General features: G+C 41.5%; 1 protein-coding gene across 1 annotated transcript in view; it reads right to left on the bottom strand.

The window, feature by feature from the left end:
• Positions 1–25,000, bottom strand: part of LOC138370615 (uncharacterized) — a 528,029-nt gene that overhangs the window by 176,654 nt on the left and 326,375 nt on the right. The window lies entirely within an intron of this gene.

Genomic DNA, 25,000 nt, shown 5'->3' with positions numbered 1-25,000 from the left:
TGAATCTATGGAACACGTTACCAATGTGGCATGCGAATATGGAGTGGGGAATGTATTTATCTATTTATTTATATATATACAAGAATTCTTACATTCTTGTACATCCACCAGCACGCATAGCGTTTCGGGCAAGTCCTTAATCCTATGTTCCCCCGGAAAATGACCCTCCAAATTGTTTAACAACCAGGTACCCATTTTACTGTTTGGTTAAACAGAGGCTACAGTTAAGGATTTGCGCGCAGTAAATCCTCCCCGGCCAGGATATGAACCCAGGACAGAGCGCTATGGAACACGTTTCCAATACGGCAAGTGAAAAATCCTGTGTTGGCATGCATCATTTTTTAAGAAAAGCTGCTGTCAGGACTTACAGATCATTGTGAATGTGGTGTACACCAGATAAACGTCTTTACAACAAGGCTCGTTGGTTTAGCTGAGGCTCTGTACTTCAATGTTTTGTTGAGTATATGGAGGAATTTTTAGTATTTAGAATTTTTTGCTTGTTAATACATCATTAGATGTATTGATTTGCAGATTGATATATCTCAACATTTAATAACTTGAATACAAAATTACAAGGAACAGGTAAACTTGATGTTGTGTTTAATAACATGATAGACGTTAAAATCCAAAATTAATTTTTTTTAACATGATACCGAAAATTGCACTTTTAAATATTTCTTAAATGAAAAAACTTTTGCAATATGTTGAGATTAATGTGAAAGATATTTAACATTCACATGCAATTGTCGAGCATCATTGGTTCAACCTGAATGTTTTTCCTATAATTTTACTAACTTTAGGTCATATGAAGAATCTGCAAAATTAAAAAAAATGTACACAGACGATAACATTTGGCAAAACATAATTTGTTAACGTTTATTGGATTGAACAGAATAATTCTGCGTTACAATGAATTTTTTAACATAGTTCAATATAGAGACAAATATTTGTCGACTTTGGAGAAGATTTAGGTAATACTGAGAGACACCAGTTAGTGACTAGTTTAGTCACTAACCGGTCAGAAATTTGCCATAAATGAGGTTTTAAAATTCTGGAATTCTACACCAGAAATAATCTACTGTCTGAAAAATCTTGTAATGGCAGTATAACAATAATGTCATCAACATATTCTTGTTAGTAATTGCTTGCAATAATGAACTTCCTCGAGTCCAATTATAAGGGTAAACATACTCATAAAACCAGTGATACTACCGACTCTACTTTTATACTTATAAAACTATAGCTACTGCAAGCAAATAGAAGCTTGATATAAAATATATGTCATCGTCGGTGCCACAGCAAGTTTATTGGGAGAATTATGTACATATTTTCCTCCCCTTCCTGCTTTATTTATTATAAATATTCCAGAGCATATAATCTCAGGTTCATGTTTTGATGCGGGCGTCAAATAACACCGATATATATAATATTTTCATATGTATTTTAAAAACTGTGATCATCAGTTTAAAAAAAATCTAAAACTTGTTTATTTATAAATCTCTCTTTTTTGTGCTTTTGTTAAAAATAAAACAACGAATACACTTAAATAAGAAAGAGGATACTTAGTTCATTCATAACAAATATGACCTTTATTATAATTACTAATTCATTAGTTTTACTACGTGTTAAATACTAGGGACTAGCTATTAATAATATTTAATTACTACAAACGTCCCATTCATAACAATTCAGAATAGTTATTGGTGGCCTAAACAACCGTCTATAAAAATGGTCTCAGGAGTTCCATTGGCCGAGCGCACGCGATAAATTTTCGTAGAGGATTATTGATAATTGGACACACTCTCTATAAATGGTTCGTCACCTTGGCCATAGACAGTTTCATTCGTTAGTTTCACTCACAGTTATTCAGTTTTACCGTCCATCTTTGTGCCTCATTTGTGCCAGAAATTTTCATAAGGGCGTACGGTTTCAGTTCCATACTTCGTAATCAGGGTGAAGCACTTTGTTAGTTCCTCTCAGTTGTTAATTCCCTTGTGAAACCAGGCTGTTTTGTTGCGCTGCGTTATTGCGTTGGTAGTTTGTCTACACCTCAGTAGTGGTTACTGGTAATGTCTCACGTTGTCTACACCACAGTAGTGGTTACTGGTAATGTCTCACGTTCTCTACACCACAGTTGTGGTTACTGGTAATGTCTCACGTTGTCTATACCTTCGCTGTTACTGACAATGTCTCCGTCATTGTCATTGGACCTCCAGTACACCAGTTGAGGACCTCCAGTACACCAGTTGAGGACCTTCAGTACACCAGTTGAGGACCACTAGTACACCAGTTGAGGATCTCCAGTACACCAGTTGAGGACCTCCAGTACACCAGTTAAGGACCTCCAGTACACCAGTTGAGGACCTCCAGTACACTAGTTGAGGACCTCCAGTACACCAGATGAGGACCTCCAGTACACCAGTTGAGGACCTTCAGTACACCAGTTGAGGACCTCCAGTACACCAGTTGAGAACCTCCAGTACACCAGTTAAGGACCTCCAGTACACCAGTTGAGGACCTCCAGTACACTAGTTGAGGACCTCCAGTACACCAGATGAGGACCTCCAGTACACCAGTTGAGGACCTTCAGTACACCAGTTGAGGACCTCCAGTACACTAATTGAGGATCTCCAGTACACCTGTTGAGGACCTCCAGTACAACAGTTGAGGACCTCCAGTACACCAGTTGAGGACCTCCAGTACACTAATTGAGGATCTCCAGTACACCTGTTGAGGACCTCCAGTACAACAGTTGAGGACCTCCAGTACACCAGTTGAGGACCTTCAGTGCAACAGTTGAGGACCTCCAGTACACCAGTTGAGGACCTTCAGTGCAACAGTTGAGGACTTCCAGTACACCAGTTGAGGACCTCCAGTACACCAGTTGAGGACCTCCAGTACACCAGTTGAGGACCTCCAGTACACTAATTGAGGATCTCCAGTACACCAGTTGAGGACCTCCAGTACACCAGTTGAGGACCTCCAGTACACCAGTTGAGGACCTCCAGTACACCAGTTGAGGACCTCTAGTACACCAGTTAAGGACCTCCAGTACACCAGTTGAGGACCTCCAGTACACCAGTTGAGGACCTCCAGTACACCAGTTAAGGACCTCCAGTACACCAGTTGAGGACCTCCAGTACACCAGTTGAGGACCTCCAGTACACCAGTTGAGGACCTCCAGTACACCAGTTGAGGACCTCCAGTACACCAGTTGAGGACCTCCAGTACACCAGTTGAGGACATCCAGTACACCAGTTGAGGACCTCCAGTACACCAGTTGAGGACCTCCAGTACACCAGTTGAGGACCTCCAGTACACCAGATGAGGACCTCCAGTACATCAGTTGAGGACCTCCAGTACAACAGTTGAGGACCACTAGTACACCATTTGAGGACCTTCAGTGCAACAGTTGAGGACCTTCAGTACACCAGCAGAGTAAACATCATTCATAGGTGAAGAGATAATCGAGGTACTGCCGAGTCAAACAAAAGCATTTCAAATTTTTCCTTTCTTCAGTGGAAGATGTTGAGCCTATATTGGGACAGAAAATATGTGATAACTAAATTGTGGAGGTTATGTTATATTTGTGTGAGGAAACTAATTTAATGTTTCCTGTGTGGGATAAAAGGTCCGTAATAACATAATTATGTACAAATTAACTGTTAGAATATTTTATATATTGTTCGGAGCAAAATTGTATAAATTAAGTTTAGTGTGTAAACAGTGTTCATACCTTCCACATAATGGATCCAATGGGAATAATAACTCTTTTGAGAAATAAACATAACTGGAGAATACATTATGGGAACTAAACAATATGAGAGTCGACAAAATGACCGTCACCTAAGTGAGTTTCCAGTCCCTTATTTTGGTAATCAGCTCACCATTTAATGTTTATTGTTTTATAATAATCAAAGCCAACAACTGCCATTCCAACCCTTTTGCTTTAACTCCTGTGATATGAGCAGGACCCTCAAGTCCTCTCCCAAGCTAATTTCCTCCTATCATGGTGGTTGTCTTTGGTTACAGTACCCACCTGTTATTCTCTTCCTCTTCCCTTTCTCTCTCTCTCTCTCTTCTTCCTTACACCATTCGCCAAAGAACTCCTTTGTAATTGAACTTTTTTTCTGAAATTACAACCAATTCAGGATTAATATCTTCCACTTGTTCCATAAGTTGTAAATACATATTCATCATACTGATTATGTTGGTATAAATGGGATCATTGGTAACAGAGTGTGTTATTACATGTGTTGACATGTGTTGGTATTGGTCACGTGTATTATTCCTTGCGGTTACTTTGTGATGATTTCGGGATCAACGTCCCCGCGGCCCGGTCCTCGACCAGACCTTCATGCAGGAGGTCCATGATAGACCAGTGTGAGGTAGGTTTTGTGAGGTTGGTTAAGCTTCTCGCGTTCATTGTTTGAATCACTGATTCAGTCTCGATGTCTGACACGCTGGGCCACGAGGCTGACACCTTGTAATGCGTCCTTATATTTTAATGATGGGGGGAAGGGAAGGGAATTATAGGGAAAGCCTCAAGCCATAACGATTATATAGCACTGGGAAGGGATCAGGTTAAGGATTAGGTATAGGAATGGGGAAAGGAATGGTGCCCAACCACTTGGACGGTCGGGGATTGAACGCCGACTGTATGAAGTGAGACAGGACCTCAAATGTTGGGAGGAGCTGATTGTCCCATTTCTGATTATCTATAATTGGTTGTGGTTATTTTCTTCACTTCAGCGAGATGCTTGCTGTTCACCTTATTCCTTTGATCTCTCTTCTTCCTTCAATCCTTTCTCCATTACCTTCACTTATTTTTAGTTGCTGTTTCATATTTCTTATATTAAAGGTTCGACTCCTGCTCCCGTTTAAGCATTGTAATGTTCGTCTTGTTCACTCCCTCTTTGGCTTCCTATGTTCCCTGTTTTGCTATATATATATATATATATATATATATATATATATATATATATATATATATATATATATATATATATATATATATATATATATATATATATATATATATATATATATATATATATATATATATATATATATATATATATATATATATATATATATATATACGCATAGCATTTCGGACAGGTCCCTAATCTTAATTTTCCTCGGAATACGACCCGCCAAATCTTTTAACAACCAGGTACACATTCACTGCTGGGTGAACAGAGGCGTACATTCAACGATTGACGCCTAGTCAATCCTCCACATGAATTAAGTTCACTCCAGGTAATCACTTACAATAATAATATATCCCAGTCTGTTCCCACCTCAGTCACACCTCACTTATGCGGGGTGTTGTACCCTGTTAATCATGGTCTTGTGTGTGTGTGCGTGTGTGTGTGAAACGGTGTACCAGTGTGTGTGTATGTATTCACCTAGTTGTATTCACCTAGTTGTGCTTGCGGGGGTTGAGCTCTGGCCCTTTCGTCCCGCCACTCAACCGTCAATCAACAGGTGTACAGGTTCCTCAGCCTACTGGGCTCTATCATATCTACACTTGAAACTGTGTATGGAGTCAGCCTCCACCACATCACTTCCTAATGCATTCCATTTGTCAACCACTCTGACACAAAAAATGATCCTTCTAATATCTCTGTGGCTCATTTGGGCACTCAGTTTCCACCAGTATTCCCTAGTGCGTGTGCCCCTTGTGTAAATAACCTGTCTTTATCTACCCTGTCAATTCCCTTGCGAATCTTGAATGTGTGTGTGTGTGTGTATGTGTGTGTAATCACCTATTTGTACTCACCTATTTGTGCGTGTGGGGGTTGAGCTCTGACTCTTTGGTCCCGCCTCTCAACAGTCAATCAACTGATGTACAGGTTCCTGAGCCTACTGGGCTCTATCATAATTACCAACCCGTTCTCCCACTTGCTTATAGCCAATATGTTGCTTATGAATAAGCGCCTCTGTGACATACTAATTTATTGTGAATATTTGAGTTTACCTTGAAAAGCTGAATAGAAAACCACACTATAAACTAACCTTCTTAGTATGTTAAAATATTGCAATTAGTACTGAACCTATACCTATATTGATATTACAGTTATATAAAAATAATAAAACAAAACTAAAGTATTTTTAATAAATTGTAAAGTAACTCAGGATATTGTCAAATTTTGTATAAAATCTCTATTCTTTAATAAAACTGAGAGAAAATGCTAGTTGCCTTGAAAAAAATATGGCTTGGAATATGTCACATATTTACTTATTTATAAGCAAAATAGTGTCTATTAGCAATAAGTCATATATGTGCTGTCTTGTGCGAGAGCAGGTTGCAACTACATTTGAATCTATGTATGGAGTCAGCCTCCACCACATCACTGCCTAATGCATTCCACCTGTTAACTACTCTAACGTTGAAAAAGTTCATTCTAACGTCCCTGTTGCTCATTTGGGTACTCAGTTTCCACTTGTGTCCCCTTGTTCGTGTACCACCAGTGTTAAACAGTTTATCCTTATCTACCCCGTCAATTCCCCTGAGAATTTTGTGGGTAGTAATCATGTCTCCCATTAGTTTTCTGTCTGCCAGTGTCGTGAGATGAGTTTCTTGCAGCCTTTCCTCGTAACTCATGCCTCAACTCATCCCAGAACTCTTAGTTCTGGGACTAGCTTAGTGGCATGCCTCTCAACTTTTTCTAGCTTCGTCTTGTTCTTAACAAGGTACGGGCTCCATGCTAGGGGCGCATACTCTAGAATTGCTCTTTCATATGTGATATACAAGGTTCGGAATGATTCCTTACACAGGTTCTTGAAGGCTGTTCTCATGTAAGCCAGCCTCTCGTATGCCGCAGATGTAATTCTTTTTATGTGGGCTTCAGGAGACAAGTTTGGTGTGATATCGACTCCTAGATATTTCTCTCTGTTTCATGAAGTACTTCATTTCCTATTCTGTATCCTATGTCTGGCCTCCAGTTTCCACCGCCTAGTTTCATTACTTTGCATTTACTCGGGTTGAACATTAGCAGCCATTTGTTGGACCATTGATTCAGTCTGTCTAAGTCATCTTGTATCCTCCTACTGTCGTCTTCTGTTTCAATAATTTCAATAATCTATCATCCTCATAATAATTTTGCATCATTAACAAACAGTGAGAGGAACGATTCTATACCCTCTGGGAGATCATTTACAAATATCAGAAACAGTATAGGTCCAAGGACTGAACCCTGCGAGAATCCACTGGTCACGTCCTGCCCGTATGAGGCCCCACCCCTCACAGTGACTCGCTGTCTTCTGCTACTTAGGTACTCCCTTATCCAATGGGGTACCTTTCCTTTCACTCCTGCCTGCATCTCCAGCTTTTTCACTAGCCTCTTGTGTGGTACTGTGTCAAAGTATTTCTGGCAATCCAAAAATATGCAGGAGCCCACCTCTCTTTCTTGCCTGATTTTTGTTGCCTGGTCGTAGAATTCAATTAATCCAATGAGGCAGGACTTGCCATCCCTGAACCCATGTTGATGCTGTGTTACAAAGGCCTTTCGCTCCAGATGTTCCATTAGCTTTTTTCGCACAATCTTCTACATCAGCTTGCATGGTATGCAAGTTAGGGACACTGGCCTGTAGTTCAGTGTCTCCTATCTATCCCCCTTCTTGTATATCGGGACTTCATTAGCCGCTTTCCAAATTCTTCGCCGTTTCCATGTTGCCAGTGATTCGTTATTCTCTATGGAGAGTGGCAGGCACAGTGCTTCTGCTCCTCCCTTAAGTATCCAAGGGAAGATTCCATTTGGGCCTATAGCCTTTGTCACATTCAACTCTAGTAAAAGCTTCCTTACTCCCCGCTGGTAACTTCAAACTCTTCTAGTGGATCATGGTTAATTACTCACTCTCTTATCTCTGGAGCTTCTCCATGCTCTAAAGTGCATACCTCCTGGAATTTCTTATTCAGTTCCTCGCACACTTCCTTGTCGTTTGTTGTGAATCATTCTGCCCCTATCCTTAATTTCATTTCATGCTCCTCTACTGTTGTTTTTCTCCTGATGTGGCTGTGCAGCACAGGCTGTGCACAACCGGCTGTGCAGGTTGTGTCTTTGCCTTGCTTCCGAATTTCAGTTTCGTTTTGCCCTTCTCCCTCTCTTCTCAACCTGACATATTCATTCCTGGCGCTCTGGTATCTCTCTCTGCTCTCAAGTGTCCTGTTATTTTTATAGTTTCTCCAAGCCGGGAGGGAGCCGGTCGGCCGAGCGGACAGCACGCTGGACTTGTGATCCTGTGGTCCTGGGTTCGATCCCAGGCTCCGGCGAGAAACAATAGGCAGAGTTTCTTTCACCCTATGCCCCTGTTACCTAGCAGTAAAATAGGTACCTGGGTGTTAGTCAGCTGTCACGGGCTGCTTCCTGGGGGTGGAATCCTGGTCGAGGACCGGGCCGCGGGGACACTAAAAAGCCCCGAAATCATCTCAAGATAACCTCAAGAAGCTAATTTACTCTACTGCGAAAAGAGTCTTTGTGTGTGTGTGTGTGTGTGTGTGTGTGTGTGTGTGTGTGTGTGTGTGTGTATGTGTGTGTGTGTGTGTGTGTGTGTGTGTGTGTGTGTGTGTGTGTGTGTGTGTGTGTGTGTGTGTGTGTGTGTGTGTGTGTGTGTGTGTGTGTGTTTGTGTGTGTGTGTGTTTACTTACCTAATTGTACTTGCGGGGGTTAAGCTTTGTCTCTTTGGTCCCGCCTCTCAACTGTCAATCAACTGGTGTACAGATTCCTGAGCCTACTGGGCTCTATCATATCTACATTTTAAACTGTGTATGGAGTCAGCCTCCACCATATCACTTCCTAGTGCATTCCATTTATTAACTACTCTAACACTGAAAAAAGTCTTACTAACGTCTCTGTGGCTCATCTGGGTACTAAGTTTCCACCTGTGTCCCCTTGTTAGTGTCCCACCCGTGCTGAAGAGATTGTCTTTGTCCACCCTGTCAATTCCCCTGAAAATTTTGTAGGTGGTTATCATGTCTCCCCTTACTCTTCTGTTTTCCAGGGACGTTAGGTTCAGCTCCTTTAGCCTTTCCTCGTAGCTCATTCCTCTCAGTTCCAGGACGAGCCTGGTGGCATACCGCTGAATCTTTTCTAACTTTGTCTTGTGTTTAACTAGATATGGACTCCAGACTGGCGTTGCATATTCCAAGATTGGTCTGACATAAGTGATATACAGGGGCCTGAACGATTCCTTACACAAGTTTCTAAAGGCAGTTCTTATGTTGGCCAGTCTAGCATATGCCGCTGATGATCACCTTTTGATGTGGGCCTCTGGGGACAGATTCGGTGTGATATCAATCCCCAGATCTTTCTTTCTATTTGACTCCTGCAATGTTTCACCTCCCAGATGGTACCTTGTGTTCAGCCTCTTGCTCCCTTCGTCTAATTTCATTACTTTACACTTTCCTGAGTTGAACTTTAGCAGTCATTTTCTAGACCATTCCTCCAGTTTGTTCAGGTCATCCTGTAGTCTCTGTCTATCTTCATCCGTCTTGTTCACTCAAAATTTTTATCATCAGCAAACATTGACAGGAATGAGTCTATACCCTCCTGACGATCGTTTACATATATTAGAAACAGGGTGGGTCCATTTACTGAGCCCTGTGGGACTCCGCTGGTGACATCTCGCCACTCTGTTGTCTTCCCCCTCACCGTTACTCGTTGTTTCCTGTTGTTTAAGTACTCCCTTATCCACTGCAGCACCTTCCCTTCTACTCCTGCCTGTTGCTCCCACTTTTTTAACATCCTTTTATGGGGTACTGTGTCAAGGCTTTCTGGCAGTCCAGGAAAATGCAGTCGGCCCACCCTTCCCTTTCCTGTCTATTTTTTGTTGCCTGGTCATAGAATTCTAGTAAACCTGTGAGGCACGATTTACCATCTCTGAACCCATGTTGGTGGTGCGTTACAAAGTTATTTCCCTCCAGATGCTCTACACACACACACACAAGATGTGTGTGTGTGTGTGTGTGTGTATATCTGTGTGTGTGTGTGTTTTATTTTAGCCTTTCTGCCTTTTTGAAGCGTCAGTATCCCACAAAAGTCAATCCGAAACTAAACATGCTTTGAATTCAACTCTTCAATAATAAACAACTCCTTTTTTGGAATATATTACACCGACACACACACGAATACCGACGTACTGAAATTACTTTGTAATAACAAACAAGAGTTCTGTCACAATCAAATAAAATACTTCACCGAGAAGTAAAAAAAAATGGCAAAATTTAGAATTTTAGTCAATTTGAATTAAATTTAACTTAGTTTTAATTGAATTAAAATACCTCATTTTAGAACTATCACCGTCCTCAAGGGGCTCTGCCTCTGTAGATGATAAATAATTCTTCCGTGTTTTGCGAGTCGTATATCTTCATCTTTATACTCCATGCTGACCAATGAGCGCCGGCAATATCTGCCAGGTACATGTTTGCAACTTGTACAACAGATTGTAAACACGTTTTTCCGCGTTGCGTCAGCTTTCGGCCCAAAAATATCCCAAGTGGTGGCAACAGGTCAACTTGACTCGCAAAAAACCATACAAACCACATTAACAGGACGGAGGGGAGTTGTGGAGATGGATATACGCTACGCGTTGAAGTCAGGAGAAATGCACTGATACATAGTTGAAATAACATGACATATCTGTGGAAAAATCTTTGGATCGTAGTCATAGAGGAGGAGAGTAGAGGTCTGCAGGAGAGTAGAAATGTTCAGAAGGAGAGTAGCGGGGCGTTCTGGAGAGTAGAGGGGAATAGGAGAGCAGAGGTGTATAGTAAGAGAGAGGGAAATAGGAAGAGAGTAAAGGCGTAGAGGAGGAGACTAGAGGTGTTAATGAAGAAAACAGAGGCTTTCATTAAGGAAAATCGGATATTCACGAGGAAAAATGCTTAAAGGAGGCAGCAAGAAGTGGACAGTAGACTGAGGCATACTAGAGAGGGGACAACATCGCAGAGTTGAATTATTAATTCAAAGAATTTAGCCACTTAAGACGTCTAGATAACTGGTTGCTAGTGTGACCTTTTCCCCGTCTTAAAGATGGCCGCAACATTTGCAAGTCTCTATGATTCCGGTATTGTGCTCGACTCTAATTGTTTATTAAATATGAAAGTAAAGGAAGCGCAATATAATTCCATTTAAGCTGCTTGGCGTGTGAGTGGGAAGGCAGGCGCTGTTCTCTCAAGAGTACAGTGAAATGAATTACTGATGTTAAGTATTAAGTAAGACTTAATATTTAATCACTTCCTAATAATTCTTCTTAACCATTCGTTTACACTTCTTGGTGCAGAAACGTCAAGAAGTGTACTAAATTTTATCTTTGATCGTCTAGGTAATGGAGTATGTAATTGATGTCTTTGGAGGCTGCAACGGTAACTTTTGTATGATTGTGAAGACACTGGACCTTAGAACATAAGAATTATTGAAACTGAGTTATGCTTATTGGATCCACCGAGGTAATTTCCTCATATATCTACCCAAACTCTAATTTACAACTGAAACAATCGATCGATCTTACGTCTATTATGTTACCTTGTAAATTGTTTCATAGCTCAACAACCTTGTTTCCAAACCAGTAATTATCCAGGTCTTTCCTTAATATAAACTTTTCCAATATAAATAAATTGTTTTAAGTTCTATTTTGGACAGTGCGTGAGGAAGCGACTGTGGCAACGAAGAGTCCATTTCTTCGAAAAGTGAACCAAATATTTTGTTCACTTTTATATTTGAGAATATTTTAAAATGCTGAAGACTAATTGACCAATACGTGGCAACTCCTATTTATAACAAATCAAACTCATTCATACATTGTCTAACCTGCGCTTGAAAACATTCAATAGACATTCGTCTGGGATATAGTTTAGTTTTTCGTTCCGTAATTCAACATTTTTGTTTGCAAAATCAATATTTACTCAGTGTATTTAGAGATCTAAATTTTGTCATTTCAATCCCGTGTCAGAAATAAAATAATAAATAATCTGTACCGAGATCTCACACTTATATGTTTGGTCCGTGAACAGTTCTCATTTCGAGGCACGGAATATTAACATGTGTGAATGTTAAAGTCCTCTGTGATGATAACAATTTTGGGAGTCCTGATGTGTTGGAGACATATTTTATGACATTAATTGGGTGGCAATGGTGGCAATTTGGTGAAGTGGGTAGAATATATTAATTATAGAGCCAATTAATGCACAGCTATATTCTACCCACCTCAAGACTCCAAACCAATATAGATGCATCAAGAGAAAGTATAGGCCAATAGGCCCTTTGCAGTTACTTCCATTCTTATGCTTTTATAACCAATTAATACCCACAGTTTCGTGTTCTGCCTTGTATTTGTCACAAATTTGTTCACCTCACCCAAAACTGTTGAACCATATCACCTCGCTCATATGCGAGTATAACCCAGGCTGTCCTACTTTCTAAGATGTTCGCCATCTTTCAACAATATTAAATTAGAAGAGTATGACAGCTTGCTGAAATCAACACTAGAAAAAGCCCTCAATCTTTCCCTCAGCGATTCACAGTGGAAACAGGCCTCCCCTCCGGTCAGATTAGGGGGGCCTTGGCGTGCGCACAGCAACACAAATTGCTGTACCAGCGTTCCTGTCCTCTTCAGTGGCGTCTGACAACTTGGTGAAGGAAATCCTACCTGAACACCTAGTTCAACAAGCAGGGGTACATGATCCCAGCTTCACAGACTGCACAACCAAATGGGTCTCTCTCGCAGGACCAGCACCCCAACCACCGCCTTCTGAAGTCCATAAGCAATCCAGCTGGATCGCCCCAATTGCCGACCAAGAAGCTGCGACTTTGCTAGATGCTGCGACAACACCACATGACACTGCCCGACTTAGAGCTGTAGCAGCTCCCCATGCAGGCAACTTCCTATTAGCAACCACAATGTTAGCAACCGGCACCCGTCTCACACCACAGGCCCTCCGAATTGTCGTGGCTCTCCGCCTCGCTGCCCCAATCCACACCGATTACAGGTGTATTTGCGGCGAGGCAGAGGTCGACAGGTACGGACGGCATGGCCTTCTCTGCCAAAGGACAGGAGGATGGCATGCAAGACACGGCGGGGTCAATGACATTATTAAGAGAAGCCTTACCACAGCCGGTTGTCCAGCAGAGAGAGAGCCCCGTTATCTAATGTCCTGCAACTCTGATGAGCCAGTTGGTCGCCCAGACGGAATCACGGTGAACCCCTGGAAGAATGGTAGACAGTTGGTGTGGGACTATACTTGCGTTTCAACCTTAGCCAACACCTATGTTGACTTCAGTGCTACACAAGCAGGAGGAGCAGCCAATCACCAGGAAGCAGCCAAGTCACGTAAATACAGAGACCTTAAGCACCACTACAATTTTGTCCCCATTGCCTCAGAGACACTTGGTGCCTGGGGTAAGAGTGCTGCTAGCTTTTTGAAGGAGTTGGGGTCTAAGCTAATCTAAACAGCTAGAGACCCTAGAGCTGCCAGTTTTCTCTTTCAGCGCCTTAGTGTGGCAATCCAGAGAGGAATTGCTCACTGCATCCATGGTTCCTGCCCGCCATCTGAGGAGCTGGAGGAGCTATACAACTTGTGACAAGCAGCCTTGTACCCTGCATGTAATCAATATTGTAACTTTTTTGTGTAATGACATTTTCAAATAAAGTTAGATAAATATACACAAATACCAAAAGAATAAAGGCGGTAGGAGAAGAAAATATCAAAGTGTTCAGTGAGGATCCACAAGGTCTTCTCTGAGTACTCTTTATTTTCTTCTGTGAGGCTATGGGTCCCTACACTTGCACCAGAGGTGGTACCCCTTCTATTATATGTATATATAATATTATAATTATATGTATAATTATATTATAATTATAATATAATTATAATAATTATATATAATAATATTAATAATTATTATATTTTACAATAATTAATATATAATTAATATATAATTAATATAATATATTAATTTATATATAATTAATAATATTATAATTATAATAAAATTATATTATATATATATGGGTTGAAAGCCATCGATGAGGTCCTTGATAAGAAAATCGCCGACCTTAAGAGGATGGATGGGAGGATTGAGGATATTGATGCTCATGATGCACTCTACCTCATCACCAGATGTCTGTCCCTCCCCAGGTTAACCTACTTTCTGAGGTGTTCACCATCTTACAGTAGCCAAAAACTAAGTGAGTATGACCGGTTACTGAAATCAATGCTAGAAAAAGCCCTTAACCTCTCTCTCGATGACCTACAGTGGAAACAACCCTCTCTTCCCGTAAGACTTGGAGGCCTCGGAGTTCGAACAGCAACGCAAATCGCTGTTCCAGCCTTCCTGTCCTCATTATCAGCATCCGACGACCTTGTGAAGGAAATTCTACCTGCCCACTTACATCAGCTGGCAGGTGTATATGATCTCAATTTTACACGCTGTGCCACAGAGTGGGCCTCTCGTGCAGGCCAATCAACTCAACCACCATCCCCAAAAGCCCACAAGCAATCCAGCTGGGATGGCCCCATTGTAGACCAAGTTGCTGCAGAGTGCCTGGGTGCTGCAACAACACAACACGACATTGCTCGCCTCACAGCAGTAGCAGCACCACATGCAGGGGATTTCCTGTTAGCAACCCCAATGTCGGCAACTGGCACGCGTCTCACACCACACGCCCTCCGAATTGCTGTGGCCCTCCGCCTTGCTGCCCCAATCCACACCAGATATAGGTGCATTTGCGGCGAGGTGGTGGCTGACAGGTACGGCCACCATGGCCTACTCTGCCAAAGCACAGGGGGATGGCACTCGAGGCACATTGAAGTTAACGACATCAACAAGAGGAGCCTCACCACAGCTGGATGCCCAGCTGAAAGAGAGCCCCGTTACCTAACGCCCCGTAACTCTGATGCTCTTATTGGTCGCCCGGATGGTATCACAGTGAACCCCTGGAAGAATGGCAAGCTGTTGGTATGGGACTACACGTGCGTATCAACCCTGGCTAACACCTACATTAACCTCAGTGTTGCACAACCAGGTGGCGCTGCCACCCACAGGGAAGCAGCCAAATCCCGTAAGTATAGAGAACTGGATCACCACTACAATTTTGTCCCTATTGCTTCTCAGACACACGGCGCCTGGGGTAAAAGTGCTACCAGTTTTTTGAAGGAACTGGGTTCTAGGCTCATTGAAACAACAAGGGACCCAAGAGCTGCAAGCTTTCTTTTCCAGCGCCTCAGTGTGGCGATACAGAGGGAAAATGCGCACTGCATTCAGGGTTCCTGCCCGCCATCTGAGGAGCTGGAGGAACTCGACAACCTATGATAACCATCTTTGTAACCCATATGTAACTCCTTTTTTGTTACAAAGTTCAAATAAAGTAAACATATATGTGTACATACAAAAGAATGGGGGTGGTAGGAGAAGATAATATTAGGGTTCAGTGAGAAACCACAAGGTCTCCTCTGAATACTTTTTATTTTCTTCTCCGAGGCTATGGGTCCCCACATTGGCACCAGAGGTGGGTGGTACCCTCACAAACATATATATATATATATATATATATATATATATATATATATATATATATATATATATATATATATATATATATATATATATATATATATATATAAATATATATATATATATATATATATATATATATATATATATATATATATGCGAACAAGCCTGAATGGTCCCCAGGACTATATGCGAATGAAAACTCACACCCCAGAAGTGACTCGAACCCATACTCCCAGAAGCAACGCAACTGGTAACTACAGGGCGCCTTAATCCGCTTGACCATCACGGCCGTCAAAAGGAAGTGATAGCCGAGGCTATTTGAGCCACTTCCCCGACGGCAACTCGGAAGTGGCTCAAATAGCCTCGGCTATCACTTCCTTTTGACGGCCGTGATGGTCAAGCGGATTAAGGCGCCCTGTAGTTACCAGTTGCGTTGCTTCTGGGAGTATGGGTTCGAGTCACTTCTGGGGTGTGAGTTTTCATTCGCATATAGTCCTGGGGACCATTCAGGCTTGTTCGCATTTGTGTTCCTCACGTGTGCCCCAAAGAATGAGGTGATTTGGTGAAATGCTATGCCCAAGATTACCATCCGAGTAACTTACAAAAATTATTTAACATCTTATTCAAAAGTGTAAACAATTTTATCCCGCAACTTTAAATCTCATTAATGTAATAAATTATAGCATCACATGCCCGGATAGCAATTTAAAAATGTTTACTTCGAAATACATAAATTAATTCCATTACCATTTCAATTCATTTGTAATCAGTCCATCAAATGCAGTTCGCGAGTACAGTTATCAATGACAGTCTTATGTTTATGCATAGAACGGAGTGTTTTCGTTTTTCACTTTTAATTCAACCACTAAATGCTTAGACTACAAAAATTATTTAGGTGAAATCTTGGATATATATATATATATATATATATATATATATATATATATATATATATATATATATATATATATATATATATATATATATATATATATATATATATATATATATATATATATATATATATATATATATATATATATATATATATATATATATATAACCTTCAACCTGTTCATCGCGCAACATTCTCCTGTTTTGAATCATATGCCTAGCTGTCCCTGCAAGGAGAGACAAATCACTAGCTTCCTTAGTCATTATGGCATTAAATAGTTTCCCTAGAGAGGGCAACCAGGCACCCCTCCTCAACCGTGGCAAAAACACCCACCGCAGGAAATGTATCAGAAGAACATAGAAGTCAACACAATAGGGGCAATCAGAGTCATCACCAGTGAAGACACAGTTGCCACCAGGGATGCCGATACAGCACAAGCCCTTAGGAAAAAACACCCACCCAGAGCTCCTCGTGACGACAGTGTTCCCCTAGTCGGTGTCACCAGAGCAGAACCCCTGTGTGTGCTCGAATCCATGGTGCATAAAGCAGCTTTATCCTTCCTACCAGGATCAGCAGGTGGGTTCACAGGACTAAGACCCAACCACATCCAACAAATGCTCAACCTTGCACTGGGAGACATTGCACAGGGCCTCCTGGTGGAACTAACTAGATTCGCCAACACATGTCTAGCTGGCAACATACAAGAGACCATACGGCCTCTCTTTTTTGGTGCTACCCTCTGTGCCCTGAGGAAAAAAGATGGAGGAATCAGACTGATATCTGTGGGTAATTCACTCCGGCGTCTCGTCGCTAAGGCTGCTGCTAGAGCAGTTAGTCAGGCAGCAGCCGACATGCTGAAGCCAAAACAGCTTGGGTTTGGCATTCCCCAAGGGTGTGAGGCAGCGACTCATGCAGCTAGAGCCTACATTGCCAACATTACGGATGAAAAAGCCCTGATAAAGCTGGACTTCAAAAATGCTTTCAATCTGGTTAGAAGGGATGCAGTACTCAGTGCGGTTCATCGCATTTTCCTTCCCTCTACCCGTTTGTAAACTCTTGTTACAGCAAGAATCTAACTCTGCTTTTCGGGGAACATGAAATTGAATCACAAGGTGTCCAACAGGGTGACCCCCTTGCTCCCTTTCTTTTCTGCCTAGTTATCAAGGAAGTCACCGATAACCTATCCAATGCGCTCAACATTTGTTTTTTGGACGATGGTACTCTAGCCGGCTCCCCAGCCTCACTCTTGGACGACATAAGAATAATCCAGGAGCAAGGAGCAAGTCAAGGCCTACCCCTGAACTCTTCAAAGTGCGAAATAACCTCAACCAACCAGCACATAATGGAACAAATAAAGTTTTTTTGCTTGATATTCATACAACCAACCCTGAGGACAGCACACTCCTAGGTGTTCCTCCTGGAGGGAATGCCATCGACGGGGTCCTTGGTGAGAAGATCACTGACCTGAAGAGGATGAACGAGAGGATTGAAGACATCGATGCTCATGATGCACTTTACCTCATCACCAGATGATTGTCCTTATACTCGCATATGGGCGAGGCTGATGCAACAGCATATCAGGAGATTACACGATTGCCCATCTTGGAACTGACCCCCAGTGCAGGGGACTTTCTTTTAGCAGTACCTATTTTTTGTAGCCGGCACACGTCTAGATCGAGGGGCCCTCCATATTGCAGTGGTTCTCTGCATTAGTGCCCAATTCCCACTGAGTACAAGTTTACTTACTGAAGGGCAGGTGATCAATATAGCTTGAAGGGTATACACAACAGAAGAGCCATGGGGCGGCATACATGATTCAATGAAGATAATATGATCTTGGAAGGTATTATTATCAAGGGCCATTGTCTAGCAGAGAGAGATCCTCTACTTCTTCCTGGCCAAAACCCCAATAGACCCATGCTTCGCCTGGAGGGTTCACTATATACCCGTGCATGAATGGTAGACGGCTGATGTATATCCACATTACTATGAATATCTAACCTGCGTCAATATAATTACACCCAGATTAACGTAAGGACAGTTTTGAATAATTCAGTTCCATTGGAAAAAGATTAAAGTTTGAAGCCCCCATTTCTAACCCAATATGTTCTAATACTGTATATCACTCCACATGTTGTGACTCTCACTGCAGATATATAGGAAATACATTTTATAACTATTATATTAAAATATGTGAAGACGAGGTGTGTCGTCCGGAAGTCCCGTCCCCTTGATAAACCTCTCCTTCCCTAATTTGGACTCTCCCATTAGATTTAATTTATAAATTAGAGTCAAAATATTATGTAACTGAAACAAGAGCTTCCAATATACTTGATCTAAGGAATCTAGTGTTAATATATTAATTTAAATACCTCAGCTGAATTTCCTGCAACTGCCTTTTTCCATGTATACGTTAAAATATACATAAATTTCCTTGTGTGCCCCTTTCAGTTTGATATTCATATAATCTGTTTTGTTGTAATTGGTCTTGGTATTGTTTTCATTTTCTTTAGTGACTTTACTTTCTTTAGTGAAAATGTTTCTTACGTGGTAGTAATTATTTATTTATTATCTTCAGGTACTTGGAAATGTTATAATGACCTCTTTCGAAGTTCTGATTTTTTTCTTACTTTTTTATCCATATACATTTTCTGTATTATATTTATTCTGTAACCATTCTTTAAGTACTCCAAAATATTTTAGGTATGTATTTTAACAGTTGCATGAAGATGATGTAACTGGTATATCGAAACATTAAGCATAAATAATTTAAACTTTTCAAGGTAATGTTCCTCACACTACTACAACAATTTTCACACACACACAAACATACATACATATATATATATATATATATATATATATATATATATATATATATATATATATATATATATATATATATATATATATATATATATATGCTAACAAGCCTGAATGGTCCCCAATTAAATATGCATCCGAAAACACACACCCCCAGAGGTGACTCGAACCCGTACTGCCAGGAGTACTATGCAACAGGTGTACAATACACCTTAACCACTCGACCATCACGACCGGACAATCCTACCATCAATCCTGGGAATAGTATTTCATCATATCACCTCACTGTTTAGGGCACACGTGAGGAACACAAATGCGAACGAGCCTGAATGGTCCCCAATTCAATGACAATCGGAGAGGCCGCTTCAAAGACCTACATTTTAGTTCTGTTGGTATAAATAGTTAAACACTAACAGGTGGGTGAGTACTGACAGGTGGGTGAGTACTGACAGGTGGGTGAGTACTGACAGGTGACGTGAGTACTGACAGGTGGGTGAGTACTGACAGGTGAGGTGAGTACTGACAGGTGAGGTGAGTACTGACAGGTGAGGTGAGTACTGACAGGTGGGTGAGTACTGACAGGTGAGGTGAGTACTGACAGGTGGGTGAGTACTGACAGATGAGGTGAGTACTGACAGGTGAGGTGAGTACTGACTGGTGGGTGAGTACTGACAGGTGAGGTGAGTACTGACTGGTGGGTGAGTACTGACAGGTGAGGTGAGTACTGACAGGTGGGTGAGTACAGACAGGTGTATGAGTAATAACAGGTGGGTGAGCACTAACAGGTGGGTGAGTACTAACAGGTGTGTGAGTACTAACAGGTGTGTGAGAACTAACAGGTGGGTGAGTACTAACAGGTGTGTGAGTACTAACAGATGGGTGAGTACTAACAGGTGTATGAGTACTAACTGGTGGGTGAGTACTAACAGGTGGGTGAGTACTAATGTGTAAGTACTAACACGTGGGTGAGTACTAACAGGTGGGTGAGTACTAACATGTGAGTGAGTACTAATAGGTGTGTGAGTACTAACATGTGAGTGAGTACTAATAGGTGTGTGAGTACTAACAGATGGGTGAGTACTAACAGGTGTGTGAGTACTAACAGATGGGTGAGTACTAACATGCGGGTGAGTACTAACAGATGGGTGAGTACTAACATGCGGGTGAGTACTAACAGGTGTGTGAGTACTAACAGGTGGGTGAGTACTAACAGGTGGGTGAGAACTAACAGGTGTGTGAGTACTACCAGATGAGTGAGTACTAACAGGTGTGTGAGTACTAACACGTGTGTGAGTACTAACAGATGGGTGAGTACTAACACGTGTGTGAGTAATAACAGTTGGGTGAGTACTAACATGCGGGCGAGTACTAACAGGTGTGTGAGTACTAACAGGTGGGTGAGAACTAACAGGTGTGGGAGTACTACCAGATGAGTGAGTACTAACAGGTGTGTGAGTACTAACAGGTAGGTGAGTACTAACAGGGGGGTGAGTACTGACAGGTGTGTGAGTACTAACAGATGGGTGAGTACTAACAGGTGTGTAAGTACTAACAGGTGGGTGAGTACTAACAGATGGGTGAGTACTAACACGTGGGTGAGTACTAACACGTGGGTGAGTACTAACACGTGGGTGAGTACTAACACGTGGGTGAGTACTAACAGGTGAGTGAGTACTAACAGGTGGGTGAGTACTAACAGGTGTATGAGTACTAACAGGTGGGTGAGTACTAACACGTGGATGAGTACTAACAGGTGGGTGAGTACACACACTCAGACCCATATAGAAACACAATGCCATGCACACAATACAATGTTCCGGAAATTTCTTGACATTTTGTTAATCTGGGAGATATAGAGTAAAAAAATTAATAGACATTATTTATAGAGATAACAATCAATACAAATGAGTAAATAATTAGTTTTATTAAATCAATTGTAATATGCTGCTTTGTGAGCAGAACTGATACTGCAAGAATTGATCATCATACTTACATATGATTGGATAATTTGCTGCTAAACACATGTTCGAGAGGTAGCTTTATATATGAGTTGTATGTCATACTCCACCCTCGTCAGCCTCAACCATCATCCACTTAGAGCTTAATATAATACTTGTATTTCATGTTCCACCCACCCCAGCCTCTAACATCATCCACTTAGAGCTTTATATAATACTTGTATTTAATGCTCCACCCTCACCAGCCTCTACCTTTATCCACTTAGAGAGGTTCCTTTCCTGTCCTTCATTCTCCCAAGCATCTGAGACCAGTGTTGTATGATTATAAGAAAAGTGAAAAATAAATATTAAAAATGAGTGCATATACAACTTCTGTTAAATATTATACTTGTAAGAGTATATAATATTGGGTGAGTACAATATAATTCAATTTTAGAGAGCTTATCAAGGCCAGGAAGAGAAACTGTGAATTAATGTTATTGGAAAGGAACAAAAGGGAACAATAAAAATGTCAAAAATATAGAGTAAATATTTCTCGTCATTTATATGTGTAAGCAGGTAATCTGAACTACCCGAGAAAGCCGAATAAACATTTAAACATTCAATGACGTGCCAAATTAAAATGAATAAAGTGGTGGCATGACTACGGAGGGAATCCAAAAGTTCGCATAGAAAGGAAGGAAATTCTGGATCTCGAATAAACACGGAGGGTGTCCAGGAGCCGGAAATACATATTGACCAGTGGACAAGGTTGTGGGGAACCTTCCGTTGGCATGCTGGATATACTGAGATCTGAATTAGAAGAATACATGAAGCCTGGTTCTGTGCTAGCTAGGGAGGCGGAGCAATGAAGGTTTGCCATGAGAAGTAGGAACATTAGTCGAGGACATTTCTAGAACTAGATGTTGGAAGAGAGTGATAACACCAAAGGATAGTGCAAGCAGAAATATATATATAACTGAAAGTTATTTGAGAGAAAGAAATTAGGAAAGCACATTTCACTACAGGAAAGAAATTGAAGCGTTTGGAAGACTCTCACAGGTTTCACTTATGTTATGTAAGGTTAAGTAATAACAAGAGTATTAGGCATAGTGGCCATCACTCACTAGGCTCGAGTGTCATATATGTTTGGAACTCATTTTTACGAAGAACTTACCAAATATTTATGCAGAGTGAGTAAACAGAAATATAGACGTTAAATAGAAATATAGATGTGAAATATATACATATGGAATGATACAGAAACTGTGACAAAGGAGAGACTGGTAATAAACGATACATTCAAGACCACAAAAAGTTAAGTTGTAAGACAATACAACTACAAATAACTTTATCAACAGAGATAAAAGCATTTTAACGGCGAGATCTAACAGTGTTGACATTAGGAAAATAGAATATGGAACTGAGAGCGTGACCTAAAAAAGCTAATTTATATAAATACAACTCTCAGGAAGCCTGCATACCTCGATTGATTTAAACATCGTTAAGATAAATATATGAGAGAGGAAGATTCTGTAGGCGAGAAAGATCCTAGTAGTAGTAGTAGTAGTAGTAGTAGTAGTAGTAGTAGTAGTAGTAGTAGTAGTAGTAGTAGTAGTAGTAGTTGTAGTAGTAGTAGTAGTAGAAATAGTAGTAGTAGCAGTAGTAGTAGTGAGGCCTACTTTTCATAGTCTTAAAGAGAATCTCGAACAGAAGGAAGCCAAAGTCAGATGTTGTGGAAATGAAGACACTTGATGGAATATCCCTAATAAGTCAATAGAAGTTTTGAGATAGTGAGAGAGGAGCAGTTCATTAATCTACAAGAACATTTAAACAGGCAAAGGAAGGAACCGGTATGACGCTACAAGACATCAGACGATGAAGGGACCTGAGATTGGGAAGCTTAAAGAACCAAACCGCCTACAAAGGAGATAACTCCAAAAATCGGAATGATAAAATGAGAGTCAGAATGGTATAAGATATCCGGTTGAGGGATGTCTTTGTTCTTAGGTATGTCTTAAGGCTAAGTTTTAAATTTGTACGCTTTTCACGTATTTAAACAGAATGCCCGTCTTATAATCATGAACTTGGCTATAAATTGGAGCTCAATCCCAACAAACATGGCCACAGCTAAGCACAGTTAATCAGGTACACAAATACCGCACACAAGCTTAAGCAGTATCAGAAATTTTAGAACACATGGACACCATTGCCCTCAGAAAATCCTCTAAAACAATACTTTCCAACATTTTTTAACTCGCGGCCCTATTTTCTAATACTCAGAACACCTGTGACCTCCCCCTCGCTACACTTTCAGAATTGAACACAACTACCAAATTAGAATACTCATCATTTGCTAATACCCAGTGATTCACATATACTAATACCCAGTGATTCACATATACTAATATCCAGTGATTCACATATACTAATACCCAGAGATTCACATATACCAATACCCAGTGATTCATGTATACTAATACCCAGAGATTGACATTTACCCATACCCAGTGATTCACATATACTAATCCTCAGATTGAGGGTTAGGTAACTCACCAGAAAACATTTTTAAGGGTCGTGACCCAACAGTTTGGAACCACAGTTCATAAGGTTGTCCCTCCTTCAAAATTTCAAGATACCAACACACACACCCAATTTACTCTCCTCAAAATGTCTTCTCCATTATTCAGGCCATGACGGTGGCAAGAAGGAAGGAGTCCCTCCCTCTCTCAGCAGAAGGACGCATTCTGGAGTGCGTTAGAAGGTTGTCGTCCTGTGGAGGAGAGACGTGAAGTGATAACTGCAGCACGTGTGTGTGATGCACCTTAAAGCAGACGGACGATACAGACGGGAAAGGGAGAGGAGACAGGAGCCGGGAACTGACAGACGATGAATGGTAATGTGGACATAAGATTACTGGAGGGTTGAGGCTCAAGGCTCTGAGATGTATGGATGATGTAAGGGGTAAAGGACCAGTGCCTGGAGATAGAGCAAGGTAATAAGGGCCGGTGGGCATGACACCCGCCCACGTCCTGGGAGATAACATCCGCCCACGTCCTGGGAGATAACATCCGCCCACGTCCTGGGAGATAACATCCTGGGAGGAGGTTCAGCGCCCCGGGTCCTGCAGGACAGATTTAATTGGATCGGCTCATACCAGAAACCTGAAGTGTAAATATTACATCCAAGTCTGAGTACTCTTCTCGAGGCTGGTATATGAGCACGTGTATGAGAAGGCTGGTGTATGAGCATGTGTATGAGCAGGCTGGTTTATGAGCAGACTGTTGTATGAGCATGTGTAATAGCAGGCTGGTGTATGAGCAGGCTGGTGTAATGAGCAGGTTGGTGTATGAGCACGCATATGAGCAGGCTGGTGTATGAGCAGGCTGGTGTATGAGAAGGCTGGTGTAATGAGCAGGTTGGTGTATGAGCACGCATATGAGCAGGCTGGTGTATGAGAAGGCTGGTGTAATGAGCAGGTTGGTGTATGAGCACGCATATGAGCAGGCTGGTGTATGAGCGGGCTGGTGTATGAGCACGTGAATGAGTACGCTGGTGTATGAGGACGCGTATGAGCACGCATATGAGCAGGCCGGTGTATAAGCACGTATATGAGCACATGTATGAGAAGGCTGGTGTATGAACATGTGAATGAGCAGGCTGGTGTATGAGGACGTGTATGAGTACGTGTATGAGCAGGCTGGTGTATAAGCTGGCTGGTGTATGAGTCCATGAATGAGCGAGCTGGTGTATGAGCACGTGAATGAGCAGGCTGGTGTATGAGCAGGCTGGTGTATAAGCAGGCTAGGCTAGTGTATAAGCAGGCT

The sequence above is a fragment of the Procambarus clarkii genome, chromosome 4 (assembly GCF_040958095.1).
Source record: "Procambarus clarkii isolate CNS0578487 chromosome 4, FALCON_Pclarkii_2.0, whole genome shotgun sequence".
In the NCBI taxonomy this organism is placed as follows: domain Eukaryota; kingdom Metazoa; phylum Arthropoda; class Malacostraca; order Decapoda; family Cambaridae; genus Procambarus; species Procambarus clarkii.
Note: the sequence above shows the minus strand (reverse complement) of the source record. Positions and strands in the feature narration are given on the sequence as shown.